Genomic DNA, 21,124 nt, shown 5'->3' on the forward strand with positions numbered 1-21,124 from the left:
ATTAACAGAGTCAAAGGCAAAAACCATATGATAATATCAATAGATGCAGAAAAAGCATTCAAAAAAATTCAACACCTATTTATGATAAAAATCCTACAAATCACTGGAATAAACAGTCTTCATCCCAACCTGATAAAGCCTATCTATGAAAAACCAACAGCCAATATCATACTAAATTGTCAAAAACTGAAAACCTTCATTCTAAAATCAGGAACAAGACAAGGATATCCACTATCACCACTCCTGTTCAATATAGTTTTGGAAACATTAGCCACAGCAATTAGACAAGAGAAAAAAATAAAACCAATAAAGATAGGAAGGGAAGAAGTTAAACTGTCACTATTTGCTGACAAAATGATACTCTGCATAGAAGACCAGATAAACTCTGCCAAAAGACTTCTCCACTTAATGGACAGATTCAGGACAGTATCTGGATACAAGGTCAACATTCAAAAAATCAATAGCCTTCCTGTACACAAATAACAGACTCACTGAGAAAGAAACAATTCCTTTCACAATAAAATAAAAAAATGAGATATGTAGGAATCAATCTAACGAAGGAGAAAAAAGACCTCTACACTGAAAATGACAGCACTCTTTAAAAAGAGATCGAAGAGGATATAAGAAAATGGAAAGATATCCCTTGTTTCTGAGTAGGAAGAATCAACATAGTGAAAATGGTCATACTGTTATACAAATTCAACACAATCCCAATTGAAATCCCAAAAATATATTTCACAGAACTTGAGAAAACAATCCAAAAATTCATTTGGAACCAGGAAAGACCTTGAACAGCAAATGCAATTCTAGGCAACAGAGACATGGTAGGGGGTATCACAATTGAAACTATACTACAAAGCCACTGTGATAAAAACAGCATGGTGCTGGCAATGCAACAGACCTGGGGATCAAAGGAACAGAATAGAAGATGCAGAAACAACACCAGACACTCAGCTACTTCATCTTTGACAAAGGAGCAAACTGTCCTCACTGGAGGAAAGATAGCCTCTTTAATAAATAGTGTTGGAAAATTAGCCTTTCAACTTGCCAAAGATTAAAACTAGATCTCTATCTTTAACCATACACTAACCTAAAATCCAAGTGGATTAAAGATCTAAATATTAAAACAGAAACACTAAACTTACTGGAAAATAAATTGGGTAGAACTCTCAAAAACATTGGTATAGGAAAAGACTTTATGAACAAATCCTTAGCAGCCCGAGAACTTGCACAAAGAATCAACAACTGGGATCTCATTGTACTAAAAAGTTTTTGCAGTGCAAAAGAAACCACCAATAGAGCTAAGAGACAACCTACAATGTAGGAAAAAAATTTTATCAGCTACTCCTCAGACAAAGGACTACTATCTAGAATATATAAAGAACTAAAAAAAATCAGACCCCTCAGACACAAATACCTGATTTTAAAATGTGCATCTGAAATGAAAAGACATTTCTCAGACAAACAAGAAAAAAGCAGCAAATAAATATATGAAAAAATGTTCAATATCACTGGTCATTTGAGAGATGCAGATGAAAACAACACCGATATTCTACCTTACCCCAGAAAGAATGTCTGCTATCAAGAAATCAACCAATAACAAATGCTGGTGGGGCTATGGGGAAAAAGGAATCCTTCTCCATTGTTGGTGGGAGTATAGACTGGTGTAACCACTGTGGAAATCAATATGGAGAAACCTCAAAAAACTAGAATTAGAGGTCCCATTTGTCCCAGCTATTCCTCTGCTGGATATCTTTCCAAAAGGATTAAAAGAATCATAGCACTGTGATATATGCATGCCCATGTTTAGAACGGCAAGGTTTGTAATAGCTAAAACTTGAAACAATCCAAATACCCATCAACTGGAGACTAGATAAAGAAGATGTGCTTTTTCTATAAAATGGAGTACTACTCAGCCATAAAGAAAGAGAAACTAGAGATATTTATAGCTAAATGGATGCAACATTGACGCCATACTCAAGTGAAATAAATAGGAAATACTTGAGTAAATACTGAATAGTTTCTCTGGTGTGAAAAACTGAAAGTGTAAACATGGTTCAAATGGTATAATTGATAGTGTGAAATAGGAAGAAAATCATTAAAGGGGGAGTGGGAAGTGGAGGGGAAAGGAAATAAGGGAAAAGAAAAAATATGAAAAAAGGGAAAAATGAAAACAAAGTTTTTGTAAATACGGAAGGGTAAAGGGGGTGAAGTGAGGGCTGGGGTATGGGGAAAAAAAGATATATCATGTAAAGGTACAAGATCCCAATGATAAATGTAACTGTATTGTTTGCTTTAAATGTACCAATAAGCTTAATGGGCGGGGGAACCAGACCCATAGTGATGCAATTAGAAGTGAAAAAGGCAACATCAGAACAATCACTACTGAAATCTAGAAGATTATTAGAAACTATTTTAAGGAAAGAGAAGATGGCTGTTGGGAGTGGGCAAGAGCAAGGGTGAGTGTCTCTGAATTGACACTGGAGGAAAGCAGGTATCCTTAGGTGGAGCAAAAGATAAAGTCTGATCTGGGAGGGTGAGTGAAAAGAGAATCTAGCTGGACAAAAGCCAGTGTTGATGGGGTTTAAGAGGAGAAATCAACCATTCCTGATCATGGCACCTTACCCACCAGACATGGCATACGTGCCATCTTGGGTGAGGACTGGACTGAAGGAAGGAGCCAATGGTGGCCTGGTCAATGGAATAGACTCACAGTCACTCTAACCTCCCAACTGGACATGGTGAGTGAGACACATGCAAGCCAGGGATTCAGAAAAGCCAAAAGCAGGAGAATAGTGGGAGATAAAACACCATACGCCCAAGGTTTGAAAACAGTAGTGCTCCAGAGACTGCAGCGGCAGGACTGTGGGAAGAGAGAAGACTTGTCAGAAATATGCTGCCTTTCTCTGACACACAATGGGAGTGCTGTACTTGTGGGTCATTCAGTATACTAGCCACAATTACCAGAAGACCCCAAGGGATGGGGCCCCAGCACCTCTTGGATAGGGGACTTCCCAGAACTGTGACAAGTACACGGAGCAGAAAGTAGAGCAGGGGAGATTTGTAAGAGCGGAGACAGAGACGGGTGCCCAGGACAGAGAGTGATTCAGTGGAGCTAGAAGAGAGGGGGAATGAGGCCTTGTGCGCCGGGAAAGAGGGTCCTCTGCTGAGCCTAGGGGAAGCCCAAGATTGCACAGGCAGGCCTGAGACAGAAAGACAGGCACGCAGAAAGATGGAGAACAGTACCTGCGGGGGAGGTCTGCTGGCCGTACACTACAGAAGGAAAGTCCGTGGAGGGAAGACGCACAGATGACCACAATACTTGCTAGGCAGTGAAAGGAATCATAGCACGACATCCCTGGCAGAAGTCAACAGAGAACTGGAGGACCAGGAGTTGAACAAACTACACCACACTTGCTTCCTCCCAAACTGACAGAGGCAACTGAAGTTTGAGATCCTCATGGAGGCCTGACGTTGGCCATCCCCAGATCACAGGTTACAGGCAGGAAATAGATACAGGGGAAGTGACAGTCCTCGCCACTTCAGACAGGCAACCGAGTGGTTCACAGAGGAACTGTGTGGCTACTCACAGACTGTAACTCAAGTATACATATGGGTGTGTGGATGCTCTGGGTTAATCCTATAACAATTGTGTGAAGGTTTTTATTTTTACTATTGTTTCTTTGATTGCTTTTCTGGATTACTTTCATATTTTTTTTCTTCTGGTTCTTGCTTCTTTATTGGTGCTTTATTCTTTACTCCTGCTCCCTTTTGTATTCCTTCTCTTTTATTTATTTACTTATTTAACTTTCTTTCCTCCCTATCCTTTTTTCTCTTCTGTTCTTCATTGTCTTGCCTCCTTGCCTTCCTCCTCCTCTCCACTTATTATTTAGCATATAAGTATACAGCAGGGACTTATGTAAGTGCATTACAGAAAAGGAACTAACCAATGCTATAATTTAAACAGTATCACTCAAAAGATTATCATGGTAATCCCTCTCATAATTGAGCTTAGAGAATCCAAACAAAACTAACTACAAATATATTAACATGTTCCATCACTCTCACAGCCTCCCCCAATCTCGAAATATACTCCCACCCATTTGCATACCTCTTCTCACCTATACAAACACTCTTCAAACCACCTCAGCACTATCCCTTAATCCCAGCTTTAAAAATAATTCCAACAGAGTCCAACTTCCTGTCTATTTTTCACCTATTGACAATTCTCTTCCTTCCCCCTCTTTTCACTAACATAACCTCTTCCTTTTCCCCTTCCTATTTCCTTCCCCTCACTTGCCACATCCCAGACAAATAGCAAGCAGCAATATAATAAAATCTAAGGGATACTGATAAAAGTTATGAAAACAAGTTTCAATGTTTATGATTAGTGTATGGTTAGATCTGTTAATACTGTTATAACCAGTAGAAATTATCTCCTTACTACATGGTGACAGAGTCCAATCCAATTAAATTGAATGTGTGAATGTGGTAAACAATATCTCTTGACAAATAAAGCTAAGAAGGCATCACTGGAAGACAACCTAAATAAAGAGATCTTCATACAAACAACAAATTATCTTCACCCTATTTGACCTCAATCCTCAGCACACACACACACACACACACAAAAGGAACATTAAAAAAAAACAAGGTTAAAAAAAACCCTAAAGGGCAGGGGATATAGCATAGGAGTGCAGTGCCTGCCTGTCAAATGTGAGGCCCTGAGTTTTTCCAGTACCAAAAGGAAAAACAAAAAACAAGGCAACAAAAATGGCTCCACGTACTCCCAACTATCCCAAACCAGTTCTAAGAGGCACTGATGGGGAAAAAAAAATCAAATTTCAAATAGCTGAGCTGCATGTAATGACTACGGATCATGCAAAGAAAATCACTCAGGTCCAGTCTTCCTGCAGCTCTACAAACTGCTACTCTACTCTACAAACTGCTCTACTCCACTCTACTGCTACTCTACAAACAATAAGCCCTGTTCCCAGAGACAGCTGCTGCTGGCTGACCTGATAACCCAAAAGAGGAAATAGCTGGCTAAGCTCAGCCTTGGTACTGGTGGCTACCATGTCCTCGACGTAACCAACAAGGATGATCCCAAACCCATCAATTCTCAAGTCTTATTGGAAACCTAAACACAGCTGTGGTGAATAAATCAGATGTGGAGACCATCTTTTCCAAATATGGCTGTGTGTTCTGTTCTGTTCTGTGCACAAAGGCTATGACTTTGTTCAGTACTCCAACGAGCATCATGCCCGGGCAGCTGTGCTAGGAAAGAATGGGTGGGTGCTGGCCGGGCAGACCCTGGACATCAACATGGCTGGTGAGCCCAAGCCCAAAAGACCCAAAGGGCTAAAGAGAGCAGCATCTGCCATATACAGGCTCTTCGACTACTGAGGTCGCTTGTCACCAGTGCCAGTGCCCAGGGCAGTTCCTGTGAAATGACCCCAGGTCACAGTGCCTTTGGTCCATCATTTTAAAACTACCATACCTGTCAAGCTCTTTGGCCGCTCCACAACCATGACCACTGGCTCAGCCAAGATCAAGTTAAAGAGCAGTGAGCTGCAGACTATCAAGACAGAACTGACACAGATCAAGTCCAACACTGAGGCTCTGTTGGACCGCTTGGATCAGATCACTGAGGAGCAAAAAGCCAACCCAGATGGCAAGAAGAAAGGTGACAACAGCAGCAGTGGTGGTCGTAGTGGTGGTGGCAATGGTGGTGGCAGCGGCAGAAGTGGTGGCAGTGGCAGAGTGGTGATGGCAGCAACAGGCCACCACCACACCAGAGGACACACCTGAGGCAGGCACACCCCAGGAAGAGGCCCAGACTCGAGATGATGGTGACGAGGAGGGGCTGCTGACACATAGTGAGGAAGAACTGGAGCAGAGCCAGGACACAGATGCGGAGGATGAGGCCTTGCAATAAGCAGCCTGACAGGAGCAGTGGCCACTAGCAGAAGGGTATCACTGTCCAAGGCCTAAAGCCAGGCACTCACCCAGTGGATGCCAACTTGTGGCGGGTACCAGAGGGGAGCTGGCAGCAGGCACTCCTCCCCTCATGCATCCCAGGCCAGTGCCACATCTTCTGCAGGTGGAGTTACCAGCTAACCCTTCCCCATGCACCTTCCCTGTCTGTACTGTCCAGGCCAGAAGGCAGAGTACAGAGATAGCCCCACACTCTGCCTCCCCCGCCCCAAGGACTTTCCTAGGCTTGGGGTTTTTCTATAGGTTTGGATGGGGGTGGTACAGAATGGGGACCTTAACAATAAAGAGATTGGATCAAAAAAAAAATCCTTCAAAGATGACACACCCAAAAGACAGTGGAACTGACAAACAGAATAACCAATGTGGCTATGGAAGAAACAAATAAAAAAATTAGAAGTGCTGACCAAAGCTATTCAAATCAGGAATGACAAATTTACAAAAGAATAGTCCATGAAAAGGTGTCAAATAGAAACCTGAGAGATAAAGAATTCTATGTATTAATAACCTAAACAGCAGAATGGACTAATATGTGGAAAGGGTCTCAGACCTCAAGAATAAAATAGAAACAAATTATGATATAAAAATAACAGAGCAAAGACAATTTATCCAAAGCTACTAGATGACAATAGGAGGCTCAATGAAAGCTAAGTGGAGTTAGAGAGAAATTAGAAGACAGCACCCATGGAATAAAAATCTGTTTACAGACATCACAGCAGAAAACTGAATGCATGGGAAAACAAATCAACATACAGATAAACAAGGATTACATGACACCAAATCACAACAGAGAAATAAAGTTCCCTACAATATGACATAGTCAAAATCCCAGAAGTCCAACAAAAGGACAGAATCTCAAAAGCTGTCACTAAAAAGCAAAAAAGCACTCATAAAGTTAAACCCACTATTCTTAGGGCAAACTCTTCAATACAAACTTTAAAGGCCAGGAGAGCTTTGGAATAAGGTGCTTCAAGCCCTAAAAGTAAACAACTTCCAACCCAGAATAATATATTCTACTGTTATGGTTTGTGTCTAGATGTTTCCCCAAAGCCTCATGCAATCATAAGTGGGGCTTTTTCAGAGTTGGCTGAATCTGGAGGATGGGACTGATTCATACTGCAATGCTAAGATTAAGGGTGGATGATTACTATATCAGTCCACTGATTGGTTTGGCACCACCCTAATTCTGGTAGACTTGACACAATATGAAGGACAAAAATAGGCTTGTCTTGCCACTTGCTTGCTTGCTTTGCTACTTTTTGCCTGCATGAACTGTTTCTCCTCTGCAATAGCCCTCTGACATATCACCCTACCTCGGAGCCAGCTGATTATGGACTGGAACCTCTACAAACTTTGAACTAAATAAATCTTTCCTCTGTTAACTTGTGGATGTTAGGTATTTTGTCTCAGTAATGGGAAAAGTAACTAAGACACCTACAAAGCTATCTTTCAAAATTGATGGAGAAATAAGATCATTCCATGACAAATAACATCTTAAGAAACTCATGAACACCAAACTAGCACTCTAAAAAATACTCAAGAATATCCTAGACAAGAACAATGAAGCCAATGAAGCCAAAACATCTGAAGGAACGAATACCACAAGCAAGGTGAGTAGTTAAACAAAAAGGTAAAAATAAAGAACCCAACAACAAAAAAGACCACAATGACAAGAATAAGTAATTACCTTTCAGTAATAAGTCTTAATATAAATGGCCTCAACTCCTCAATTTAGTGACAAAGATTGGCAGACTGGAACACAACACAAAAATCAATGGTTTGCTGCCTTCAAGAAATTCATTTAACCCAAAAAGAAATTCACAGACTAAAAATATCATATGATGCAAAATAATATTCCATGCACAAGGACCCTGAAGCAAGCAGGAGTAGCAATTTTGTGAAACAAACACTACTGGTCATAAAATATCAAATAAACACTAATGCAATCATAGCGGGGGACCCCATTACCCCACTTTTACAAACAGATCAACTAAACAAAAATATAGTAAGTATCAGAACTAAATCACATCTTTGAACAAAAGGACTTAATAGATACCAACAGAGTATTCTACCTTACTATGATGGAATACACATTCTTCTCACCAGCACAAGGACTTTCTCCAGAATGGACTACATACTAGCCTGCTTAAATAATACTCCCCCCTCCCCTCAAAAAAAATCAAAATCATGATGCCCCGAAACTAAAAATCAATTCCAAAAGAAACCTCAGAAATTAGAGAAACAACTGAATATTAATTAACACACTCCTGAACATTCAATGTGTTATGGAAGAAATCAAACAATTCCTAGAATCAAATGACAATGCTACCAAAATATAACAAAACCTATGGGGCACAATGAAAGCAGTACTAAGCGGGAAGTTTACGAATGCTCACATTAGAAAAACGGAGCAAGCACAAATAAATAATCTACTAATGAACCTCAAGGTTCTAGAAAAAGAACTCTAAAACCAAACCTAGTACAAAGAAGGAAACTGTAAAGATCAGAGTAGAAATTACTGGTATCAATACTAGAAGAACAATACAAAGACTCAATGAATTGAAGAGCTGGTTCTCTGAAAGGACAAACAAAATAGACAAATCTTTAGCTAATCTTACCCCCTAAAAGGAAAGAAAAGACTTGTATTAATATAATCAGAAATGAAAACAATGAAATCACAAGAGACACTGCCAAAATCCAGATCATTAGTTACTACAAAAAATTGTACTCCAATAAATCAGAGAATGTTAAGAAATTGACAGATTCCTAAATACACACGAGTTACCAAAACTGAACCACGAACAAGAAATTGAACAATCTAGTAACAGGTAATAAAATTTAAACAGTAATAATTTAGACGTTAATTAAAAACCTACCAAGGAAATCCCAGGAATTTTCCACTAAAATCCCAGGATTCACCACTAAATTATACAAGAACTTCAAGGAAGATATAATGCCAATACTTCTCAAACTCTTTAATGAAACTGAAAGGGAAGGAATGCTTCCAAACTCATTCCTGGAAGCTAGCATTATCCTCATTCCAAAACCAGACAAGAACTCAACCAAAAATTAATTAATTAATTAATTAACTACAGACCAATCACTTTTATGAAAATAGATGCAAAATCCTCAACCAAATTCTGGCACACAGAATGCAACAAATCATTAAAAAGAACATACATCATGACAAAGTCAGCTTTTTCCCTGAGATGCAAGGATGATACTACATATGTAAATTAGTGAATGTAATAAATCACATAAAGAGAAGGATAAAATCACATGATCATCTCAACAGGTGCAGAAAAACTCTTTAACAAAATCAAACATCCAGTCATGATAAAAACACAGATCAAAATAAATATGGAAGGACCTTACCTCAAACTGATAAAAGCCACTTATAACAAACCTACAGCCAACATCATACTAAATGGGGAAAAATTGAAAATCAGTTCTAAAATCAGAAAGACAAGAGATTCAACTCTTATCAATCCTGTTCAATATAGTTCTTGAAACTTTATCCAGAGCAGCCAAACAAGAGAAAGAAATAAAAGACACAAGAAAGGAAGAAGTCAAACTGTGTTTATATGCAAATGATATGATCCATTATATAAAAGATCATAAAAAACCCACCCCCACCAGGTTACTCAGAGATAATAAATTCAGCAAAGTGGCAGAACATATAAAATATAAAATAAACACAAATTTCAACAGCATTCCTATACACCAATAAAGAGCTGACCAAGAAAGAAAGCAAGAAAACAAACCTATTCATGGTAGCATCAAATAAACAAACAAACAAACAAATAAAACAAAACAAAGCCTAGGAATCACCCTAATCAATGAGGTTAAAGGACCTCTATAACAAAAGCCATAATGCTCTGAAAAAAAGAATTGAACAGGATAGTAGGAAAGGAAAGATATTCCTTGTTCCTGCATAACAAGAATCAATACTGTCAAAATGGACATACTTATTATCAAAAGAAGATAGGTAGGTAATAGATAGACAAACAGATTTAATGCAATCCCTACCAAAATACAAACAGTAAACAGAATTAGGAAAATAATCCTAAAATTTATACAGAACCAGAACAGACTCAGAATAGTCAAAGCAATCCCAAGCAACAAGAGCAAAGTGGGAGCCATTATGATTCCAGCCTTCAATTATAATACAAAGCTTCATTAAAAAAACAAATAAACAAACAAACATGGTACTGCCAAAAGAACACAGACATATAAATCAACAGAACAAAACAGAAGCCAAAGAAACAGCCCCATGTCCCTTCAACCATCTGATCTAAAACAACAAGGCTAAAAACAAATACAGGAAAAAAGATAAGACTCTTTAAACGAATGGTACTGGGAAAACTGTTGTCCATCTGCAGAAAAATTAATCTAGACCTATATTTCTCACACTGTTCAAGTATCAAATCAAAATGGAGGGCCAGGGATTTAGCTCAGTGGTTTGGTGGCCTGCCTTGCAAGCTCAAGGACCCAAGTTCAATCCCCGGTACAAAAAAACAAAAAAAAGTAAATCAAAATGGATCAAAGACCTAGATACAAAAACAGAAAAACTGATCTGTTGGAAAATAGAATAGGCAAAAGTTTTAAGAAATAGATATTACAGTGGCCTGCTATTTAGCTCAGTGGTTCCACCGCCTGCCTCGCAAGCACAAGGACCCGAGTTCGATCCCTGGAACAAAAAAAAAAAAAAGAGAGAGAGAGAGAAGAAATAGATATTACCAAAGACTTACTGAACAGAATCCCAACAAGATATAATGCCAAGAATTAACAAACAGGATTATATCAAATTAAACTCTGCACAGCAAAGGAAACAATTAACAGAGTGAAAATGTCCTACGAAATAGGAAAAAATGTTTGCCAGCTACTCCTCTGATAAAAGACTAATATCTAGCATACATGGAGAACTAAAAACAAACAAACAAATAGACCCTAATAAACAAGACCCCTCTCTATTCACTTAGCACTTTTGTCAAGTAAATGATGTGAAATGACATAATCAAAATATAACAACTGAAATGAATAAATACTTCTCAAGAGAGTACAAACAGCCAGTAAGTACAAGAAAAAGATATTCATCATCTTTGGCCATGAGAGAAATGCAGATCAAAACAACATGAAGAATCCATCTTACTTCAATAAGAATGGTTATCCTCAAGGACTCAGAAAACAACAAATGCTGGTGAGGATGTGGGAGAAAAGAACCATCTATTGTTGGTGGGAAAGTAAACTACAGAAATCAGTATGAAGATATCTTGAAACACTAAAAATAGAAATTCCATTTGACTGAAATATACCTCTTCTAGATAGTTTCGCCAAAGAGTTAAAGTCACCAGGCGTGGTGGCACATGCCTGTAATCCCAGCACTCGGGAGGCTGAGGCAGGAGATCACTGTGAGTTTGAGACCAGCCTGGGCTACATAGTGAGTTCCAGGTCAGTCTCAACTACATAGTGAGAACCTGTCTCAAAAAGCAAAATCAAACAAACAAACAAAAAAAGAGTTAAAGTCAACATATTACAGTGATATATGCATACCTGTGTTTATAGCAGCACAATTCCCAATAGCTAAATTATGGAAACAGCCTAGATGCCCAATCAGATGAATGGATAAAGCAAATACGGTACGTATAAACTACAGAGTATTAACTCAGCCATAAAGAAGAGTAAGTTTGACTAATTTATAGGAAAATGGATGAATCTTGAGACTACACATCATTAAGTGGAATTAATCAGACTCAGAGGGTAAAATGTAGCATGATTTCTCTTATATGAGAAACCCAAAATTTAAATAATTTAAAATGTAAATAATTTAAAAATAAAAGAGAGACGGTCAGAAATAATGGGGTAGACTGTTTGGAGATGAAAAGGATAAATAGGGAAGACAGAAGAGGGAAAGTTGGGGAAGAGGGAATCAAAAGTTTTCAAGAGGGCCAGGGATTTAGCTCAGCGGGCTGCACCTTCCTCAAAAATGTAAGGTCATAAGTTTGATCCCTGGTACTAAAAAAAAAAACATAAAACAAGATACCGTGTGTGATAATTATTATAAATGCAAAATACATTAATAAAATAGTAATTATAATAAATATACAATGTCTTCTACATATACAATTCTACCAAACAATGTTAATAAGTGAAATGCTAGTAATGCTAGTAATGTACCTAATCTTTCTTTCTTCTCTAGATACCATCTACTCAGGGCCAGACTTTGTTTTTTAACAAAAGAAGAATGGACTGGATATTATACCTTTCACAAGGCTTTGTGTAGCCTTTGGGAGACATAGAAATATATATAGGAGTCTATTTGCTCTCCCAAATTTAGAGCTGTTGGTTTCCTATTACTGGACTGCTATTCCTCATGGGAGCTGTTGTGTACACACAGCATATTTTGAAATTGTGTCCAGACTCCAACTACTGTACGTAAACTGTATAATATATAAATTCCTGAAAAAACATTTGAAAAGTCTGTGAAATATTTTTCCATACTTTTTGAAGCTTTATGAGAGTGGTGATTCTAATTCCTTGTAAATTAGAGTTATACAATTTTGCATACCTAACTTTATCAATAGGTGTTTTTTGTTTGTTTGTTTGGGGTTTTTTTTGGGGGGGTGTTTGTTTTTTTTTGTACCAGGGATCAAACTCGGGTCCTTGCACTTGCAAGGCAGGTGGCAGAATGACTGAGCTAAAAGAAATCTGAGTTCCATCCCAATTCCACCACAAACTGACAAGCTCTGAGACCCTGAGACATATTACATAGTAAGCCAGGGTTTTCATCTGTAAAATGGATGACAAGAGATTATTGTGCAAAGTACTCAGCACACAGTAAGGACACAAAATATTTTGCTAATGTTTCTTTGGCTCTTGTTCTTCCTGAAAGACTGAAAGATTTTTCCTCTCCTAATACACAGAGCCAGTTCCTTTTCATTCCCCAGTTCTCAGTTGAAGTGTCACCTTCTTTGAGACATTTTCCCTGATTCTTCAAGTTTAGTACATGTTCCTGTTTTTCTCTATCATATTCCCCATTTAGTCCCCCTACATACCTCTCACATATGTATTTATTTAATAGCTCAATTTTTCATTATCAGTTTTTCTTATAACATAAATTCCCCAAGTATAGTACATCCTGGGAGAACAGCAATATGTCTGGAGACAGGAGATGTGCAATAAATAGTCGACAGATGAATAAGCAAACGAATGAATTTCTGGGTTAAATAAAGTTAACTGAATTTTCCCTACAGGATTTAGAGTTTTACAAGAAGATTTACCTTACGGCTCTCCTAGAAAGCCAAAGAATAGGTAGCATTTCTCCAACTTAGTGGCTGTAGAGACTTTCCTTGTGGAACATCTGGAGAACTAATGCTATGGGACAAAAATTTGGGAGTGGGGAATAGCTATAGATTCTCATTCATTATATGCTACAAAATACAAAAAAAAATCCAAATGTCATGTAGGGATTTTACTCATCCACCTTGACTAAGGGGGTTATTCATTTGTACCATGAGAAAACCATAAAACACAAAAATCACACCAGGTTAATATTCAGAGATCAATAAACAATAACAGGCCAATTACAGAAATGACAACAATGGACTGAAGGAGAGAAGATAGCAAATATTTCACTGGCTGCCTGGTTAAGTGATGTATCTACATAAATAAGCCTAAAATGGAGCAACAGTAGCAAACTGTTATTATGTAACACCAGATCAACTTCCATAAGAGTCGATGGTTTTTAGCTCAACTTCTGAGAAAGTGTCTCTCAAAATGCATCACCACAACTTGGACATAACAGTCAAACGTAAGAACTAGGAACATGCAGAATGAATGCTCGAAAGCAAAAAATGGCAAACACATCCATCTGTTATGGAGGTAAGAAAAGCAGGAACCACAGTTTAATCCTATAAAGCCACTAAGATATGTGGCTCTAAGAAATGTGTGTATCAGAATTCAAAAACTGGCAACCCACAGGACATACCTAGCCCTCAAATGTGTTTTACAGATGGCAAGCAATATTTTAGTGTTTTTCATCAGTTGCTGACATTTTATATTGGAATATTACATAAAAACTCGTATTTCCAACTTTCCCTGAACTAAGAAGATACAGTCCACAGGCAACCCACATTCCCCATAATAGCAGCAATTAACTAGAATAAATAACTCATTTCTTCATTCCATTTACCATCTGACTCCTACCACCAGCATTTGAGGTTGTAACTCTTAGATACGCTCAATGTTATGATCCACATCAACAGCTGAGTAACAGGAGTGAAGAAAAAGCAAGTCTGGTCAAACTAAGGAAAACTAAGACATTACAGTTTGCAGGACCACCCATCTTCTTCTGTGAAACTTCCCTCTTATTCAGGGATGCTCACAGTAGGCTCCCCATCAAGTGCCAGCCCTTGCCACTTAAGGCTTTGAATCACCTTCCTGCTATACCACCTTACCAGGAAGGGTACATTACCCTAACATGGCCTTCTCACAGGTGATAAGTACACTAATAATGATGATGATATAGTACCTTTCATTTGTGGTAACTTGTTTTTTCAAAATCCTTTCAGGCCAGGTATTTAGCTCAGTGGTTCCACCACCTGCCTCACAACCACAAGGTCCCAAGTTCAATCAAACTTAGATATGTATATTTGTACATTACCACAAATCTACCTCAAGATGTGGAGGGCTAGGGACAGGGATTTAGCTCAGTGGTGCCGCCACCTGCCTCGAAAGTGCAAGGTCAGGAGTTTGATCTAAAGTACCAAAAAAAAAAAAAGAAAAGAAAAGAAAAGAAAACAAAAGTTGTGGAGGGTGTAAGATTAGTATATTGAAGTTGTTAAAGGTAAAGGCACAAAGAAATTCCACTGTGTCACTCCACTGTCTCACACATAAGAGCAAAACCAAAGCTAATAACCACATCTCCTAGGTTGGTCCTTTCTTCCAACTATCCACTAGACTTTATTACACACATTTTTAGAGTCTCAGCAGAAAGCAGGTCCCACAAAAAAATTTTAATGCTCTAAGGAGAGTTGAGTGAAGGAGATATTTACACAGATGTGGAAGAGGCACACACTTTGGTGAAGACTTGCAGCCAGATAACTCACTCTCTTTAAATCCTCCAGTCTCCTACCAGCTTCTTCCCTTTAGCTAAATGGAAACAGAAGACAGAGGCAAGACCACTGACTGTCAAAGTCAGTACAGATCATCTCCCAGGGCGGAGCACAGCTAAAAAAATAAATGGAAACAGAAGACAGAGGCAAGACCACTGACTGTCAAAGTCAGTACAGATCATCTCCCAGGGCGGAGCACATAGCTAAAAAAAAATTTAAAAAAAAAAGGTAAAAGATGAATTTGAAAGAGCAAACAGAAGATGACTGGCTAATCATCCAATCTGTTATCATTTATTTAAAGGAACAGAGAAACCACTGCTACACCTTCATGGTCCAGAACTATACACTTAACTTCTCTTTCTCATTGTAGTAGTAAAGACAGATTTTCTACATGGCGAAATACTCCCCCTAATGCCTTGTTAACTCATTTTTAAAAGTCTTTGCAATAAATAAATAAATAAAAGTAAGAAGTCTTTGCAAATTTATGTTACACACATGTACTAATAAACTAAAATCTTTTAAAGTTTAAAACAAAAAAATCTCTAAAGGTTTTTGTTTTTAATAATCTAAAGCATTGTGTTGGTATCTCCTTGTTTGAAGGTAAATATATCCTCTAGTTCAGCAATGGCAAATCTTTTAGAACTTTCAATGATATAAACAGTCCACTGCAGCAAGTGTACCAAAGGTTCACCACCACTGCTCTAGTGAAATGTATTATAAAAATCCGACAAACTTTCCAAGAGTTACAGATGCTTCCTTCATAAATAATTCTATTATTTATTATGCATAAAATCACCAATTAGATATTATATATTTTGGCAAATAAGCATGTCCTTATGTTTTTTGATACCTTAGAAAGATCTTTTTTGAGAGTTCACAGCTTTTCTGATTTATTTTTAACACATAAAATGCATTTTTTTAAGGTTGGGGTTTTTGGTGTGTTTACTTGGTGCTAGGAACAGAACCCAGAGCTGTGTACATGCTAAGCCTGCACATTACTATTGTACCCCCAGCCAGCCCTAGAAAGGTATCTTTAAATCCCAGAATGCTATATTTTGCTAATCAACCCCAGAACATCCTCCAGAAGGAACTTTACAATCTTGAATATATTATGTTAAATGAAATAAGCCATCTACAAAAGGACAAATATTGAATTACTACTCTTCCTTTAGGCTCTTAGAGCTGTCCAAATCATAGAGATGGACTGGTGGACGCTAAGGACTGCGAGAAAGATCACAAAGTTCCAGTTAGAGACAATGAAAAATTCTGGAGATGGATGGTGGCAATGATCGCACTATATGAATGCATTCAATGCCACAAAACTATCCACCTGAAAAATGGTTAAAATTATGTTATGTGTAGTAAAAAGTACAATTTTAAACTAGGCATGCCTATAATCCCAGCACTCAGGAGGCCAAGACAGGAGGATTGCTGTGAGCTCAAGGGCAGCGGGGGCTACACAGTGAGTTCAAGATCAACCTGAACTACAAAGTGAGACCCCGTCTAGGGGGAAAATAGAAATACAATTTTAATATTTTTATAAAACCAACTTCAAAACTATGCCTCTGTCTTACAATATCTACTCAACCCTATGGGAAAATAAAATCATTTAGTCTACATGCTACCTGAAAATACTTTTTTATACTACACTCAAAAAATACTACTGATTATTTAACTAAATTTCTGCCTTTGATGTTTCTAGAAACCCTCTGATTGCTAGTTTTGAGGTTTCTACATGACAAGGATCAATTTAATCTCTGGCCCTCCACATAAACTCTTCTTCCCTACCCCTAGTATCTATTCTAACAACAATAGATTATGTGATCCCCATCAAATTAAAAAGCCTTTGCACAACAAAAAAAAACACCAACAGAATGAAGAGACAACCCACAAAGTGGGAAAAAAAATTACCAGCTATTCATCAAAGGATTAATATCTAGAATATATAGAGAACTCAAAAAAAATCAGACCCTGAAAATTTAATGAGCCAACCCCCCCACAAAAAAAAGGCATCTGAAATGAACAGACACTTCTCAGATGAAATACAAACAGCAAATAAATATATGAAAAAATGTTCGACATCACTAGTTACTCAAGAAATGAAATTTAAAACAACACTGAGATTCCATCTCACTCCATAAAGAATCACTATCACCAAGAAATCAACCAATAACAACTGCTGCAGAGGCTGTAGAGGGAAAAAAAAAACTTCCTACATTTTTGGTGGGATTGTAGAGTGGTGCATCCACTACGGAAATCAGTGTGGAGACTCCTAAAAAACTAAAATGAGAGATTCCATTTGACCCGGGATTCCCCTTCTTGGTATCTTCCCTAAAGAGTTAAAAGCATCAGGCCGAAGATTTAGCCCAGTGGTTCCGCTGCCTGCCTCATAAGCACACTGAGTTTAATCCCTAGTACCAAAAAAAAAAAAAAAAAAAAAAAAAAAAAAAAAAAAGAGAGAAAGTTAAAAGCATCACATACCACAGTGATATATACCATCCATGTTTATAACAGTACAATTTACAATAACTAAATCTTGGAAACAGCCCATATGCCTATCAACAGATGAATGGATAAAGAAAATGTGGTATTTATATAAAATGGAGTACTATTCTGTCACGAAGATGGATAAACTTGGGACATTTTTAGCTAAATGGATGCATCTCAAGACCATACTTTCAAATGAAATAAATCAGATATACAAGTTTAAATATATCATTATTTCTTTTCTGTGGGAAACTCAAAGAGTAAATCGGGAGCTAAATGAAGGACAGATATTGGGAAGTAGGAAGAACTTGTTTAATGGGAAGGAGAACAAGAGAGGGGTAAGGAAAAAGAGATTTAAAAAAACAGAGAATGGAAGTTTAAAAATGAAAACAGAGCTTTTGTAAATGGGAAGGGGAAGGTGGGTTGAAGGGAGGGGAGAGGAATGAGAAAAAAGAATTAAGATATATTATGTACAGGTACAAATTTCCCAAGGTGAATGTGATCATTGTGTATGGCAAACACGTACTAATAAAAAAAATAGTTTAAGTAAAAAAAATTATGTGATCTTGCAGAAGCAGCCTTTAGAACATTATGTGCCTGGTCTATGCAAATATAGCAGTTTCAAACCTGATTAGGCCGAGATTTCTATTATTAAAGAGCTCAGCCCAGAGGAATGGGGGAGACTGAACCAGGAAGGCTGAACAAAAGTTCAAGTTCAGCCCAGCAACTTAGTGAGATCTGATCTTAAAAATAAGAAGATAAAAAATAAAGGGCTGGGGAGGTAGCTCATTGTTCTCTGGGTTCCATCTCCAGTATCACAAGAAAGGGAATTTAAGAAAAGGAGTTCAGTTAAGGGAAGATACAAAAAAGGCTGGATTGACATTTAAGCTTCCCCAAATGCAACCAGGTTGTTTACTGCTTCAAAGGAAGCTGTAGGAAAGTGGAATAAATAGGACCTTAGGAACCTTTTAAGCTTTTTTTAAAACCAAACTATTACTAATAGTTCTAAATGGAAACCACCTCAAATACTCATAAACAACAGGATGGACAGGTAAATTGTAGTCATACAATGTACTACTATACAGCCATAAAAATGAACAAAGCATTGATACATCATAGATGCAACTTTTTTAGTCAATAAATTTTATTTTATCCCTTTCCCCCTCAAGCTCCCTCCACGTCCCTTTATAGAAGTTTTGTTTCCACTTTTTCCAATTTTCACTTTTTTTCTAGTCCCTCCTTCCTCTCTCCCTCCCTCCTCCCTTGTTCCCCTTCCCATCTGAACACTTTCTTCATGTTTCCCAACATCCATTACACATCTCTGCCCTTATTTCCACTTTCTGTTTCTCACAACACAGAAACAATGTGATTGTGTTTTTGTTTTGTTTTGTTTTGTTTTATACCAGGGTAGAACTCTGGACCTTGTGCTTGCGAGGCAGGCAACCAAACCACTGAGCTAAACCCCCAGCCCTCAATGTGGTATTTAAACATGCACGTCTGATTTATTTCACTTAAGAGTACGGACTCAAAGTCCATCCATTTAGCTATAAATGTCTGAAGCTCATCCTTTATGACAGAGTAATACTCCATTATATAATAAAAACCACATCTTCTTTATCCACTCATCTGTTGATGGGCATTTGGGTTGTTTCCAAGATTTAGCTATTACAAACTGTGCTTCTATAAACACTGGTGTGTATATATTGCTGTGGTATGATGATTTTTTCTTTTGGGAAGACACCAAGAAGAGGTATGGCTGTGTCAAATAAACTTCTAGTTTTACTTTCTTGAGAAATCTCCACAATGATTTCCACAGTGGCTGCATCAGTCTATCCTCCCACCAACAGTGGAGAAGGGCTCCTTTTTATCACAACTCCTGCAGTTTGGTAGCAGCCATACTTTCTGGAATGAGATGGAATCTCTGCATTGTTTTAATTTGCATCTCTCAAATAACCAGTGGTGTTGAACATCTTTTCATATATTTATTTTCTGTTCCTAATTCTTTATCTGAGAAGTGTCTTTTTATTTCAGATGCCCATTGGGATCATGATGTAACTTAATAGGATGCTGCAGAGGGAAAAGCCAGACAAAAATAAATGCTAAATTTATTCCATTTCTATTAAACAGCTAAAACTAATATATGCATATAAGAAGTCAGAAAACAGTAACTTCTGAGGAGAGATTCAGTCAGAGTTAGTGATAAGGAAAGGCATGAGAAAAGCCTCTGGAGTACTGGTAATGCTCTGTCTTGATCTGGGACACAGTGACAGAGATGTGTCATTTTATGAAAATTCATCAAGCTGTAAGCTTATGGTTACTGTTCATGTCTGTATGGATGTTACATTCAATTTAAAAACCTATTTCAAGGGACCAGGGATTTAGCTCAGTGGTGCCACCGCCTGCCTTGAAAGCACAAGGTCCCAAGTTCGATCCCCAATACCAAAAAAAAAAAAAAAAAAAAAAAAAAAAACCTACTTCAAAAAATTTCTACTCTTATTTTGGGGAGGACAAAGACAGAAGTAAAGCATAATCTGTCAGATGGTACTAAGCATAATAAAGGAAAAAAATAAAAGAAGAAAAGAGAACAGGGAGTGGTAGGTATATAGATAGGTACGGAACAGGAGTTATCATTTTAAAGGGCCAGGACAGCTGAACTGAGACAGTGACATTTGATTTGAAACCTGAAAAGGGCACAGATGTGAGCCTCTCAGCTTTCTAGGGGACAGTGCGCAAAATAGATGGTTCAACGTATGTTTATATGCTGCGATTTATATAACACAGGGAAAACGGTCCACCTATTTTCTTTTTTCTTTTTTGGTACCAGGGATCAAACTTCGGTCTTTGCACTTGTGAGGCAGGTGGTGGCACCACTGAGCTAAATCCCCAGCCCTGATTGTTTTCTACCTTCCTTTTTGTAGTGGAATTATAGCATCTGGATTATTTTAACTTTTTAAAAGGTCATTTCCTGATGTATACAAACATCAGAACAAAAAGAATCCAAGATTTAGTCCTCACATAAAGGAGATTTTTAGGCACTGACAGAGCTAATAGTTTGCACAAAAAAGTAAAAGGGACAAATGTATCCAGTCCAGAAAAAAATTGGGCTAAAACAGAGAAAATTAAAATGAAATTAATATTTTCCACTTATTCATTTGCTCTACAGAGAAATCAAAGGTTGTTTAATAATCAATCTCCCTCCTGCTGAAAACCACACACACATAAACACACACACAAACACACATGCCCACCACACCACATCACACACCGTTTACTATCAACCAAGGCTAACCAGACATATGAGGAAAACTTCTAACAAAAGAGACAGTGACAAAGCAGTAAACAAAATGATTTTTTTAAAAAGAAATACAGAGGAGGCCAGGCGTGGTGGTGCACACTTGTAATCCCAGCACTTGAGAGGCTGAGGCAGAAGGATCGGTGTGAGTTCAAGACCAGCCTGGGCTACATAGAGTTCCAGTCTCAACTACATAGTGACCCTGTGTCTAAAAAAAAAAAAATTACTAATAAGATCG

At 37.8% G+C, this 21,124-nt stretch overlaps 1 protein-coding gene and 1 pseudogene across 6 annotated transcripts in view; one reads left to right on the plus strand and one right to left on the minus strand.

Annotated features, from left to right (window-relative positions):
* Positions 1-21,124, minus strand: part of St7 (suppression of tumorigenicity 7) — a 315,589-nt gene that overhangs the window by 253,268 nt on the left and 41,197 nt on the right. The gene's annotated exons all lie outside the window — the stretch shown is intronic.
* Positions 2,614-5,950, plus strand: LOC117283991 (annotated as a pseudogene).

The sequence above is a fragment of the Fukomys damarensis genome, unplaced genomic scaffold (assembly GCF_012274545.1).
Source record: "Fukomys damarensis isolate Sample0158 unplaced genomic scaffold, DMR_v1.0_HiC HiC_scaffold_4, whole genome shotgun sequence".
Taxonomy (NCBI): Eukaryota; Metazoa; Chordata; class Mammalia; order Rodentia; family Bathyergidae; genus Fukomys; species Fukomys damarensis.